At 41.5% G+C, this 13,522-nt stretch overlaps 1 non-coding gene across 1 annotated transcript; it reads right to left on the bottom strand.

Moving 5' to 3' along the window:
• Window positions 1–13,101: 13,101 nt before the first annotated feature.
• Window positions 13,102–13,208, bottom strand: LOC141624820 (small nucleolar RNA R71). The gene has a single exon (XR_012534624.1). It is a non-coding gene; the product is annotated as a small nucleolar RNA R71 (small nucleolar RNA).
• Window positions 13,209–13,522: the final 314 nt, after the last annotated feature.

The raw sequence follows: 13,522 nt of genomic DNA on the forward strand, positions 1-13,522 counted from the left end.
AGGAAACCCTAAACGGCATAAGAAGGAGGAAGAGATCAGCTATAAATAGAAAAGAAGAGAAGATTAGAAAGGACATCAGATATACCCTCACTTTTTACTTATATTTTTGTATTCTTAAGCTATATTCGCCTGTCACGCCTGATATAACATTACTCTGTCAGGCTATCTAAAACCATAGTAACAATCACTCCTGGCTTGGTGCCCGTGGTGTTTTCCCTTATTCCCAGGGTTTTTCCACGTATAAAAATCTTTGTGTCATTGTTTATTAGTTCATTTTGCACTTAATTATACCAATCAGGCGAGTTGTTTGAGTTAGATCACCCTACATATAAATCCTTGGCAGGACAATCCAGATCAGTAAAAAGCCTGTCAAAACAATTGGCGCCCACCGTGGGGCATCTAACTAAAAAATAATCAAAGCCCACAACCAAATACCACAAAAAACTAAGAAAAAATGGCAGGAGATAGCGTTGAGCAACAATTAGCTGCTGCCAAACAACAGTTGTTGGAGATGGAACAACTGAAACAAAAAATGATCCAGGCTGAAGCAGAAGTGGCAAAATTGAAAGAATCAGAATCCAGCCTAAAAATACAGCTGGGAGAAAAAGCTTCAGGATCAAAGTTGAAAGTCTAGCCTACCACACCATTCTCCTCAATCATAAGGAACATTGATTTCTCCAATATTGGTACTCCTACTCCATCAAAGTCCAAAGCAGGAGAAGGAACGGACTCAGGAGAACTCCAAAATGAAGAGACCTCATCAGATCAGACTAACACGGCCATTATGATGGCTATGCTCCAGGAAATCCAAAAACTTCACGAGAGATTTGAAAAGATTCCAGGAGTTCCTACCCCAATTGAAGAAGCAAATCCAGAGAGCTATGCTGATTCACCCTTTGTGGATGAAATAGCAAAAATAGACCTGCCAAAGAAATTTGTGATTCCCTCAATGAGAATCTATGATGGAACCACAGATCCACAAAACCATGTTGCCTATTACAAGCAAAGGATGCTGGCAGCATCAATTCCCAGTGAACTACGTCAAGTCTGCATGTGTAAGGGATTTGGAACAACTCTGAACGGACCTGCCCTGCAATGGTACATAAACCTGCCAAATGGAAGCATCAAGTCCTTTGCTGACCTGGTCAACTCTTTCAATCATCAGTTTGCCAGCAGCAGGGAACTAGAAAAGAGATCCAGTGACCTGTACAGGGTTAAACAAAAGCCTGGAGAATCCATCAGATCCTACATGCAAGATTTAACAAAGAAAAGGTTTCAATCCCCAGATGTGATGTTGGAACAGCCGTTGAAGCTTTCAGGCAAGGGCTACCCCTGGATAGTAACTTCTACGATGCAATGACCATGAAGCCCTGTCATACCTTTGAAGATGTCCAAGCATTAGCCATAGGCTATATCAGGCTGGAAGAAGACAAAGACTACAAGGCAGATAATGCTGACAACAACTCAGGATATGACAAAACCAACAGAAAAAGCTCTAACCACAGAGGAAGCAGTTCCAGGCCATCTCCCTACACGAGACCTGATAGATCAGAAGTCAACTATACACATGAACAACAAGGTAACTCCTATACTTATCCTCCTGTCCAGGAATATAATTTCTCTGTTGACATTGCAGGACTGATCAAGAGACTTGACCATATGGGAGACATTGTCAAGTGGCCAAAGAAGTCGGACAACCCCAACTCAAGGAAGGACACTTCCAGGTGGTGCGAATTTCACATGGACATAGGACACACAACAGAAGAATGCCTGGGATTACGGAGACAAGTGGCTTACCTTCTAAAGAAAGGATACCTGAAAGACTTGATGCCAACAAAGAACAGGGAAGATGATGGAACAAGAAAAAACACAGAAAGGCAACAACGTGACTTACCCCCTGCACCACCCATTTATGAAGTCAAATTCATCAATGGAGGATCAGAAATTTGTGGCTTGACCGGCTCGTTTACGCAAAGAAAATTGCCAGGGAGTCAAAAATGAAATCTCCTTTTAAACCTATCAATTTACCTCAAATTACTTTTGACGACACTGATATGCAGGGCATTCCAGACCTCCACCATGACAGCCTGGTGATCACCATGCAAATAGGGACTGCACGTGTCATGAGAATCCTGGTAGATGGAGGCAGTTCAGTAAACCTGATCATGCTTGATGTCCTTAAAGCAATGAAGATTGATGAAAGCCAAATCATAAAGAAGTCTAATGTCCTAGTGGGATTCAGTGGAGAAACAAGAAACACACTGGGAGAAATACACCTGCCCACATACGTGGAAGGAGTATCTTCATACGAAAGATTCGGAGTCCTGGACTGCCTGTCATCCTACAATGCCATATTGGGAAGACCATGGATCCACAACGTAAGGGCCATACCATCCACCTATCACCAATGCATCAAAATACCAACAGAATGGGGATTAGCAACCATAAAAGGTGAACATAAATCTGCCCAGGAATGCTATACTGCGTCACTGAAGCCTTCCAAGGCAGGTAAGTCCCTCGCCTAGCAATTACAAAGACCCTGTCGGGACAACTCATGTGGCAGAAACCAAAATGGAAACTGATCAAGTAATTTTAGACCCTGAGTACCCTGACAGGCACGTACTGGTAGGATCTGATGTCCCTGATAATATCAGGCCAGAATTAGTAAATTTTCTTAAAGCCTGTCCAGCAGAAAAGAAGAAAGTTTGCCGCTGAAAGACATGCTATCATTAATGAAGAAGTAGACAAACTATTGGACATGAGGATGATAAGAGAAGTCATGTACCCTAACTGGCTAGCCAACGTAGTGGTGGTACAAAAGAAGAATGGCAAGTGGAGAGTTTGTGTAGATTACACAGACCTCAATAAAGCCTGCCCAAAAGACCCATTTCCGCTCCCACACATAGACGCAATGGTGGATGCTACAGCAGGGCATGAACTCCTGACATTCATGGATGCCTCAAGTGGATTCAATAAAATCAAGATGCACCCATCTGATCAGGAACATACTGCATTTATCACGGAAAGGGGCATATCTTGCTACAAAGAATGCCCTTTGGCACGAAAAATGCAGGGCAACATACCAACGCCTGGTCAATACAATGTTTAAGGACCAAATAGGAGACACCATGGAAGTCTATATTGATGACATGGTAGTTAAATCAAAGAAAGTGAAGATCATGTCGGGGACTTGGAGACGACCTTTAAGATCCTGGAAGAATTCAATATGAAACTTAACCCATCCAAATGCCATTTTGGAGTATCTTCAGGAAAATTCCTAGGTTACATGGTGACCAAAAGAGGAATAGAAGCCAGCCTAGAACAAATAAGAGCCATACTAGAACTGGAATCCCCCAAGTCAGTCAAAGATATTCAAAAAGCGACGGAGACGAGTTGCGACCACGAATAGATTCATTTCCGGATCATCGGTAAGGTGCAAGGCATTCTATGACCTACTCAGGAAGAACAAAGCATTCAAATGGTTGCACGAACACGAGTTAGCCTTCCAGGAGCTCAAAACATACGACTACACCTCCACTACTTGCCAAACCGGACAAAGGAGAACCCCCTGACGGTCTCTACCTATCATCACGAAAGCATGATAAGTGGAGTCGACCAAAGAAATTGATGGCCAACAAACATCCGAGTTTACTATGTAAGTAAAAGTCTCCTAGACGCAGAAACCAGGCTGGACCTTACTTACGTTGCCTGGAACCAAATGAAGCCAGCCAGGTCATAGAAGACATACATGATGGATACTGCGGAAATCATAAAGGTGGAAGAAGCCTGGCAAGCAAAATTCTCGGACAGGCTACGGCCAACCCCGAGAGTGCCGATCGCATAGCATATAGCTCAAAATGTGAAGCCTGTCAATTCCATTCCCCTTATATCCATCAACCATCAGAGCTACTACATTCCATCTCAGCCCCCTGACCATTCATGAAATGGGGCATGGACATAGTAGGCAAGCTACCTCAGGCGCCTGGACAAAAAGTCTTCATGCTAGCAATGATCGACTACTTTTCCAAATGGATAGAGGCGAGACTCTTACAGTGCAAGTCAAAGAAAAGGATGTCATATCATTTATCAAAAGGAATATCATATGCAAATATGGAATACCTTCAGAAATAGTCTGTGACAATGGTACACAATTTGTGGGAAAAAGAACAGCAAACTTCTGTGCACAATGGAATATCAACCTAGTCACATCTACACCAGGCTACCCTAAAGCCAACGGCCAAGCAGAATCAAGTAACAAAGTAGTAATCAGCTGCTTGAAGAAAAAGTGAAAAAAGAAGAAAAGGAAGATGGGCAGAAGAGCTCCCCTAGTCCTATGGGGCGACAGGACCACACCCAAAACAGCCACAAGCCAGACACCATATTCCCTGGTCTATGGCTGCGAAGCAGTAATACCAGCAGAAATTCATGTGCCAACTACCAGAAGCAGCCTTAACACAATAGAAGAGAACAGGCCCCTATTACAGGATAACCTACTCTTAACAGAAGAACTAAGGGATGCAGCCAAAGTCAGGATAGCCGCCTACCAACAGCGGTTGCGGAAGTTACAACAAAAATGTCAACATCAGAGTATTCAAAGAAGGAGACCTGGTACTAAGGAAAGTTTTTCCCAACACCAGAGAAAAGAACGCAGGCAAATTAGCCCCTACATGGGAAGGCCCGTACTTAATTGATTCAATAGTGGGACAAGGAGCTTACAGGCTACAAACTTTGTAAGGAGAAATGATCCCCAGATCTTGGAACATTTCCCACTTAAAACTATTTCATATCTGAGAAGCAGGTAAAACTACCTATCCTATATACATGTCAATAGAACTTCCTGCTATATGCTAAGTTGCTTGCCTGTTATTCTTAGCTTCACCTAAAACTTTATTTTAAATCCTGAAAACTTGTTTTACGCCTTCTTTTCACTTATTATATGTTACACTTTAGGCTTAAACAAATGTTCAGGATTGAGGGCCACTCCACCCAACCTGAACAACATTTCTAAAAATGCTCTAATTTGGCACCTGCCTGCCTGACTCGAAAATTAAACTGAGCTCAGTACATAAAAAGATAAGTACAAAGGTGGAATAGACCATAGTACTTGTCAAAGAAGCCCTCCTGACAGGCTGAGGGCCATAAGCCCTCCTGACCGGCAACCACCCTCATTCTCAAAAGCCCTCCTGACAGGCAGATAGAGCCACCATTCCCCATAAACACAGGAATGAGGGCCATAAGCCCTCCTGACAGGCATTACTCTAACAAAAAAATCACATGAATGTACAGGTACAAATTCCAGTCAAACACAGCAAGAAAATCAAAAGAAGAAAGGATATATATATATATATTAAAACCTACCCAGGAATATACCCTTCCCAGGCAACAAACCGTTTATCCAGGAAAAGCCAACAAAAACCAAAACAAATCCTAAATTATTTGTTCAGGGAACATCCCCCCCTGAATAGGCCAAAACAACACAAAATTCCACAACAGAAAAAATCAAACTAGCCCGCCTTGGACACGTGAGCAGAGCCAATCCCTCATCATCAATGACCTCCTCTTCTTCATCTCCCTCCCCTTCAAAGATCACTATTTTTCCCTTTGGATGGAGGAGAGTCCACTTCCTCGTCAGCATGCAACTTACAAAGCTCGGGATAAGTGGTATTGAGATCGCCCAACTCCCGATCGGGATCCCAAAAGGCCGACTTCAAGCGGGCTCTTTCATAGCATCCACACGGCCCTTGCCAAAGAAATACAGTGCAACATCTTTATACCTAGCCTGGACCTCATTCCTCTCTACAGCCAATTCTTCATTTACTTTTAACTGCTCCTGCATAGCCTGCTTTTCAGCCTTCAACTCTTCCTGGGCAATATCAAACTTAGCCTGAAGAGCTTTCAGAGCATCCTGAGCAGATTTCAGCTTAGAAGACTCCACCAGCAACCGAGCCTTCCCTGCCTCATTATCCTCCTTCAAATAATGATTCTCAGCCTTGGACACCTCCAACTCAGCTTTAAACTTGTCAGCATCTTTTTTCAAGATTTGTACCTCCCAATCCAAGGCATTTTTTAGACCATGGACTGATTCCGTTGATGAGCGCTCCTCAAAGACATCATTAACATTCTAAAACAAAAGAAAAATGCCTATCTAAGCCACAAAAAAGAAAACACACACAAAAACCCACAATAAACAAAGACAGAGAATATATACCTCCTGAAGCATGGTAATCAGGTTGGCAGCATAGTCCCTGGAATGATACATAGCAGCCAAAGCACGGGCAGAAGCTTCCTCTACCTGGTACTTGAAATAGGAATCATCAACCACAAAAGCCTGAGCCTGAATTTGATCCTTGGCAAACTGGACCTCATCCATACGAGCCCTGACCCCCCTGACCTCATGAACTCCTCTAGACTCATCCACTCTCTTCCTCTTCTCAGGACGGTCACTATCATCCACAATCTTTTCAGGAGACGCCAACTGAACCTCCTGCACAGGTTCCTGAACTTGAACAGCACTGTCACTTCCCGTTGCCTCACTGCTCTTTGACTTCTCCCCTGTAATCTGGGAGACCCCTACCTTCACCAAAGACAGACCAAAACTAGCAATTCTGGCAGAAGCCCTGGTAGCTGCACGACGAGTTTCTAAATCAGCAATATAAGCATGAATCCAATACAGGAAACAGAATGACAAAAATAAGCAAAAGAACTTACTCCCTGACGAAGATGCCCCTGGAACCTTAGTGCTCTTTACAGGCTTATACGTACTCAACTTAGCCTTCTTAAAACGAGGCATAGAAGCTTGCCCCAGGTAGGTAGGCCAAGCCCTCTCCTCTTCAGGCAACGCCATAAACGCTGCTATCCGGTCAGCCGACCCCTCAGCATCAGGATCATTCACCCAATCATTTACTAAAAGAAAGCACAGGTAAAGTAAGTAAACTCTCCAAAACATATTATTACCAAACCAAAAATAATGCAGGAAAGAAAGTTACCTCCTTCAACAGCTGGGTAATTCAGATAGTCGGGTCGGGGGCAATTGAATCAGCCTTGATAAACATATAAGTTTGAGCCCATCCTTTATCATCCCCTGAATCAAAGTTGGTAATCAGGTGAGCCATCTTTGACCTGACTCGATAATTGAACCTCCCAGTAGAATGACTCTTCAGATGATAGACATTCTTGAAATCATCCAGGGTAATAACCAATTTATGCTTTGAACATAAATGCTCAATAGAATGGACAATTTTCCAAACCATTGGCATGAGTTGAAACGGAGGAACCCTAATAGCCCTAATCACCTCAAATCATAAAAGGAGAAAGGGGAAGCGACCGCCACCCCGAACGCCCACTCAAAAATACGAGAACCAACCCGGCTACTCCAATTAGCCCGACAGACCGTTCTCGGGAATCCAAACCTCGGCCCATGAGGAATAAGGCCCCGCCCTTTATATAATGCTCAAAAGCAGGTTTGATTGATTGGCTTCTTGAAAAGAAGCCGCCAAAGCCTTATTAGGAGAATATTCAACCCCTTATAAGACATGGATGAACCTCGGAGGAGCAACAACCTCCACCACATCATCCTCGGGGATGATATCGGGACCCCCTCAACCTCAAATAGAAACCATTTCAACTTCAACGGGAACTTTTTCTTGACAGAGAGAGCTTTTGAAGTCTTTTGTCCTTCTCCCCGCCACCAGCCCATATCTTATTTTTTTTCGGAAGATGAATTTTTCAAAGAGAGAATTTTTTAGAAAGGGAAAGAAGAAATTTAGGGATTGAAATGTGGAAGCAATCACGGCAAAGGAAGGATATTTATAACCGCAAATTCTAAACGGCTAGAAAAGCAAGTGGTAGAGACTAATCATGACTCTCCTAGGGTTTTGTGAACCTACCCTATTAATGACAAATAACCGTTACAAGAAGTTGAATCAAACACCAATTCTAAATCCGATAAAAAGACCCTGCACAAATCACTTGCCTGGCCCAAATTTTTATCTCCTTATTCCTGGCTAGACCCAATAATGGAATAAGCAGATAAGGGGCAATTGTTGGGTCCTAAATTATCTGCCCGACTGACTGATATAGGCAGTGCAAATGCCAAGGACAACTTCCAGGCAAAAAGACATTTGAAACCAGGCATTGATTCAACACGGATAGGCACCAAGCAGGAGTTGATGAAAGACAGGCGAAAGATAACAAGCAGCCTAAAAAGGAAAAGCACCAGGCCACTGCAGGCGACAAATAGGCAGTTGATATACGTTCCCTACAAAAAAGGAAGACCAATTCCAGAAAGCTATGATATAGGAAGCAGTCAAAACAACGGCTAATAAAGAGGCAACCACCTCCGGGTAAATAGGGCACCTTCCCTATTTACCAGGAAACCCTAAACGGCATAAGAAGGAGGAAGAGATCAGCTATAAATAGAAAAGAAGAGAAGATTAGAAAGGACATCAGATATACCCTCACTTTTTACTTATATTTTTGTATTCTTAAGCTATATATTATTCATCACGCCCGATATAACAATACTGTCGGGCTATCTAAAACCATAGTAACAATCACTCCCGGCTTGGTGCCCGTGGTTTTTTCCCTTATTCCGTGGTTTTTCCACGTATAAAAATCTTTGTGTAATTGTTTATTAGTTCATTTTGCACTTAATTATACCAATCAGGCGAGTTGTTTGAGTTAGATCACCCTACATATAAATCCTTGGCAGAACAATCCAGATCAGTAAAAAGCCTGTCAAAACACTCACCATCAGTTTCCTTACACAATATAATTATATTGTTAATTGTATTTGGTTGAGATTGTCATTGTTTGATCGAATATCCTTGTGTTAATTTGATTCTTGGATGTTGGAGGAGTTGAGATGGATATTGTGGAACCATGTCGGGAGATGGTTTCACCCCCATGTTTTGCCCATTGTGACTCCCGTCGCAAGGGGGATGTGCACAATAATTAGCTGGGTTCGCTCGTTAGGATGAGCGGGGATTTGATGTTCAGTAATGCGGCCTGACATCAGCAGGGGTAGGTTACCTGTTGCGATGGGAACCCGGCTACTCGTTGCGATGAGAGCCATTGGTTGATACAGAGTTTGGAGATGGAGGACCAATGTTGAGTGTTCTTGTGCATTACATGTTATTCGTGTTGTTTGTGATTGATTGTATAATCGTACTGACCCTCGAATGTTTTCAAAACTTTGGTGAACTATTTGATATTTCCATCAAATGGGCAGCAGTGAGTCTAACAGGTGTTGATGTTTCAGCTTGCTTACCGGTATGGATGGGACGACGATGAGACAACGATCGTTTAGCTTCTACTAAGTCCTTAGACGTACATACATTTGTTTTAGTTTGGAGATGTACTTTCATTTGAGTATTGGAGTATGTAATCGACTAGACTTTAATTATCTTTATTAAATGTTTCATTATGGTAACTTGGATATAATCTACCTCGGGTAACTGAGATGGTAATACTCTCATTTGTTAAGGTAGGCCTTGGTAAGGCTCTTTGGGAATTAAGGGTGTTACAAGTCGGACAGGGTCATATCGGGTTCGGGTTATTTCGGGTCAGCCAACCCTTTCGGGTCGGTTCTGGTCTAGTTCAGGTCGTTAGCGGATGAGGTCATTTCGGGTCAAATGATGTAACGGGTCGGGTTTGAGCCGGGTCATTATCGGGTCCGGTTACTTTATCACCTTGCTTTAATTTTTATTCATTAAACTTAGTTTATATTCATTATTTGGCTTAATTACTTCATTATTAAGTCAAACGTATCAATCTAAACACAAAATCACTTTCATTTTGATCAATATTAAGCTTAATAATTGTTGGGTCATCAATTTAATCGGGTCAGTATCGGGTCAGGTCAATATTCGGTTGGGTCTCGGTCGGGGTCGGGTCACTGATCATCGGGTCATGTTAGGTTACAGGGTCGTCAACGGGTCGGGTCAGGTCGGTTTTGGGTTGTAATATTTTTGGGTCCGGGTTTGCTCGGGTTCTGGTCGGGTCAAACTTGGCAGCTCTACTAATTAGTCACGGGCCTAGAGCTGGCAAGTCTAACCCGATCCGAGTGACCCAACTTGAACCCGATCAACCCCGACCCGATAGGACCCAAAAATATTATGACCCAAAACCGACCTGACCCAACCCGATGATGACCCGTAACTCGACGTAACCCGATTAAGGTTGACCCGAAACAAAACCTGACCCAACTCGAGGTAACCCGTGACCCTAGTCAACCCGATTTATGTACTGACCCGACCCGACCCGACCTGAATGATAACCCGAAATTAATCTGAAAGCTAACCCGAAAGTTGACCCTACCTGAAAGATAACCCGAAATAAAACAATTAAATCATTGACATGAAAAAAGTTAAAAAAATAATTCCATCATTTTTGTACCTCTGGTTCCATTTTTTTACAACTTTAGTGATTGTTTTTATTTTTTTCGAATTTTTGTAAATTACTTTAAAAATAATTTTAATATTATGGGACTATTTTTTTAAAAAAATTCGAAAACATCTAATTTTTAAGTAAATAAATCGTTATTTTTGAAACCACGCACGAAAATCGACAATAAAAGAAATAAAGAATAGTAAATAAAAACTAGCATTAAAGTTGAGTTTCAAACTTGGCGCCTGATGTGACTCATATTTGAGCATATTTAGTCCCCGAATTAGCCTCGTTCCTATGCTTTTTAGTGCATAATTAGGTCATTTACTACCTTTAGTTTCCCGTTTAGCATATTCTTTGAGGTTTTGATCCCTTGGTAGGAAAGGAGTGCAAACCTTGCATTTTCATGGCAAAATGGAGCTAAATTGATCAAATTCAATGACCAAGCATCAAAGGGAAGACCATACTAGAAGGCCTATGTAGATAATAAAGTAGATTGGGCAATGATGAAAGGATCCTTGCATCTCCAAAAAGATCCCGGGGGATTGTTGAGGAAAGAAAAGAAGAGAAGTGATTGACCTGTGATCCGAGCGTCTCGATGCCCAGGACGAGCGTCTCCCTGCTACAATCTGAGCGTCCCGATGACAAGACGCTCGTCTTAACGCCAAATGATCCGAGCGTCCCTCCCACAATCCACTCGGATCCCCATGCAGAACCAACCGTCCCTGCTGCCTAGACGCTCGGGACGAGCATATTCCTTGAAGACTACCAAAACGGAGATGAGCATCTCCTTGGAGAGGAGCACTTCCTCAACTTTTCTTAAGGGTCTTAATAGTCATTTAAGCCCTTGGTAACCCTAATTCTTGTACCTAATCTCTAGTATAAATACCCCATTGTACTACCTAGATTAGCATGTCATCTTAATAGGATCTTAATCTTATCTTAATCATGTCTTAATACTCTCTTAATCTTGTAATCAATTCTTAATCTAGCATTAATACAAATCTCATTTCTTAATCATTCCTTAATTTCTCTACTATTCATCATTTATTTTGGGTAATTAGAAGATTATTTGGGTTTATTTGGAGGATTGACAACCTTCCATCAATCATCAAGTACTTCTATTATTCTTTGCTTTATTATTTGGAATCATCCTTATAGGTATAATTCTCTCTTAATCCCTTTTTAATTATCGTTAATCATCTTCATTTGTTCATCATGTTTTGCCTTGCTAGTATGATTGACAACCTTGTTAGCATGTTAAACTTGATAATGAGTGAGTAGTTTCTTTAACTAGGGTTAATGGGGAATTAGGGGAAACCAGCATGGGGATTGATTCATGCTTAATCTAATGTGTTTTCATAATTAATTTGCTTGCTTGTTGTGATTCCAACTTATGCACATGTTATGTTTGATGAAATGCGAGTCTATGAATCCTTGTATTTTTTACCCATCACTTATCTTTTCAATGAGACTTGTAAGACATAAACCAACTCGAGTCTCATTAGACCATGCATATAGTTGGATAGGGAGGATTAAGTCGACTTGTAGGTGTTGTACAATCTAATCGATTCAGCTCCGGGACCTAAACCTTCCTAGGGATTGTAAGATATACACTAACTTGATCCCATCATAACAATAAGTGCTTGCATCTAGTAGAGAACATGTTTGTATGATCAAATCCCATGAATCCCCTATGAACCCATGACACCCTAGTGCTTTTAATCAATTATTTACATCTCATTTTAATCATCTTGCTTGCTTTGATTACTTTATTTACATTGTTATTTAGTTTAGTTGATCTCCTACCTCAACCCAGTTTGTGACACCCTTAGACACAACCATTTGCAATCGAAAATCCTACATCAATACCCGTCCCTTGGGATCCGGCCTTTACTTACCTCTTTACTAAAATTAGAGTAGTTTGTGAAGTTATAAATATTGTTTTGGTCTAGGTAACTCTTCACGACAACTAACCGAAATCCGTACACCGACTAAAAATGGCGCCGTTGTCGAGGACGGTGTTAACTTGATTTGATTTTCTTTGATTGTTTTTAGTTGTGTCTTTCTTTACCTTGGGGAAGTCAAACTCCTCAAGGTTTGTTCTAATTGTTTACAAGTTGTTTGATATTTTGCATGTCTAGGAGATCACAAGGTAGCTTGTTACCCATTGGTCTTGAAATTGAAAGAACTTTGACCAACAATAGAAGACTTGCTAGAAATACTTTCAAAGGTATTGGTGAGATTGTGGACATTCAACCAAATAACATTGAGTTCATCAACCCTTTTGCAAGAGAACGAGAGGATAACCCAACACATAACCAACCACAAAATCAACCCACAATGCCTAAATTTTCATCACTTTCCTTATCAACCGAGGAGAACCTACCAAATGGTACTCCCACACCACAACATTTGACCGGTAATTTCATTGCAAAATCCGCATTTATACAACTAGTTGAGAGAAGTCAATTTGGGGGGATGCCTAGTAAAGACCCTCATTCTCATATGGAGACTCTTTGTGACTATTGTGATGCGATTTCTTAAACCGGAGTGACTCAAGACCAAATTCGATGGGTTTTATTTCCTTTTTCTTTGATTGGTTCTGCGAAACAATGGTTAAAGAGCCTAGATAAGGCTACTCTTGGTATTGACTCTTGGAAGAAATTGGCACTTGCTTTCTACAAAAAGTTCTATCCTCCGGAGAAGACTAATATGTTGAGAGCCCAAATCACCGGGTTCAAACAAAGGGATGAGGAATCTTTGTATGAAGCATGGGAGAGATTTAAGGATACTTGCCGATCTTGTCCACATCATGGACTTAGCGAGTGGTTTCTTGTACAACAATTTTGGAATGGTCTATATGAAGACTCCCAAAACATTCTCAATATGGGATCAAATGGTATGTTCACCGAATTTGATGACAATCAAACATGGAACAAGATTGAGGAAATGGCGGTCCATAACTCACAATATAGTAGACCTCGTAAGGCTACTAGAGGAGGAAAGCATGAAGTGGATTCTAATACTTAATTGGGTTCTCAACTTAGTTCTCATATTGATACCATTAATTTGAAGTTTGAGAAGGCCATGGCTAAGCTTGAAGAAGCCTGCAAATCACCTAAGCAATATGTTA

The sequence above is a fragment of the Silene latifolia genome, chromosome X (genome assembly GCF_048544455.1).
Source record: "Silene latifolia isolate original U9 population chromosome X, ASM4854445v1, whole genome shotgun sequence".
NCBI classification, from domain to species: Eukaryota; Viridiplantae; Streptophyta; class Magnoliopsida; order Caryophyllales; family Caryophyllaceae; genus Silene; species Silene latifolia.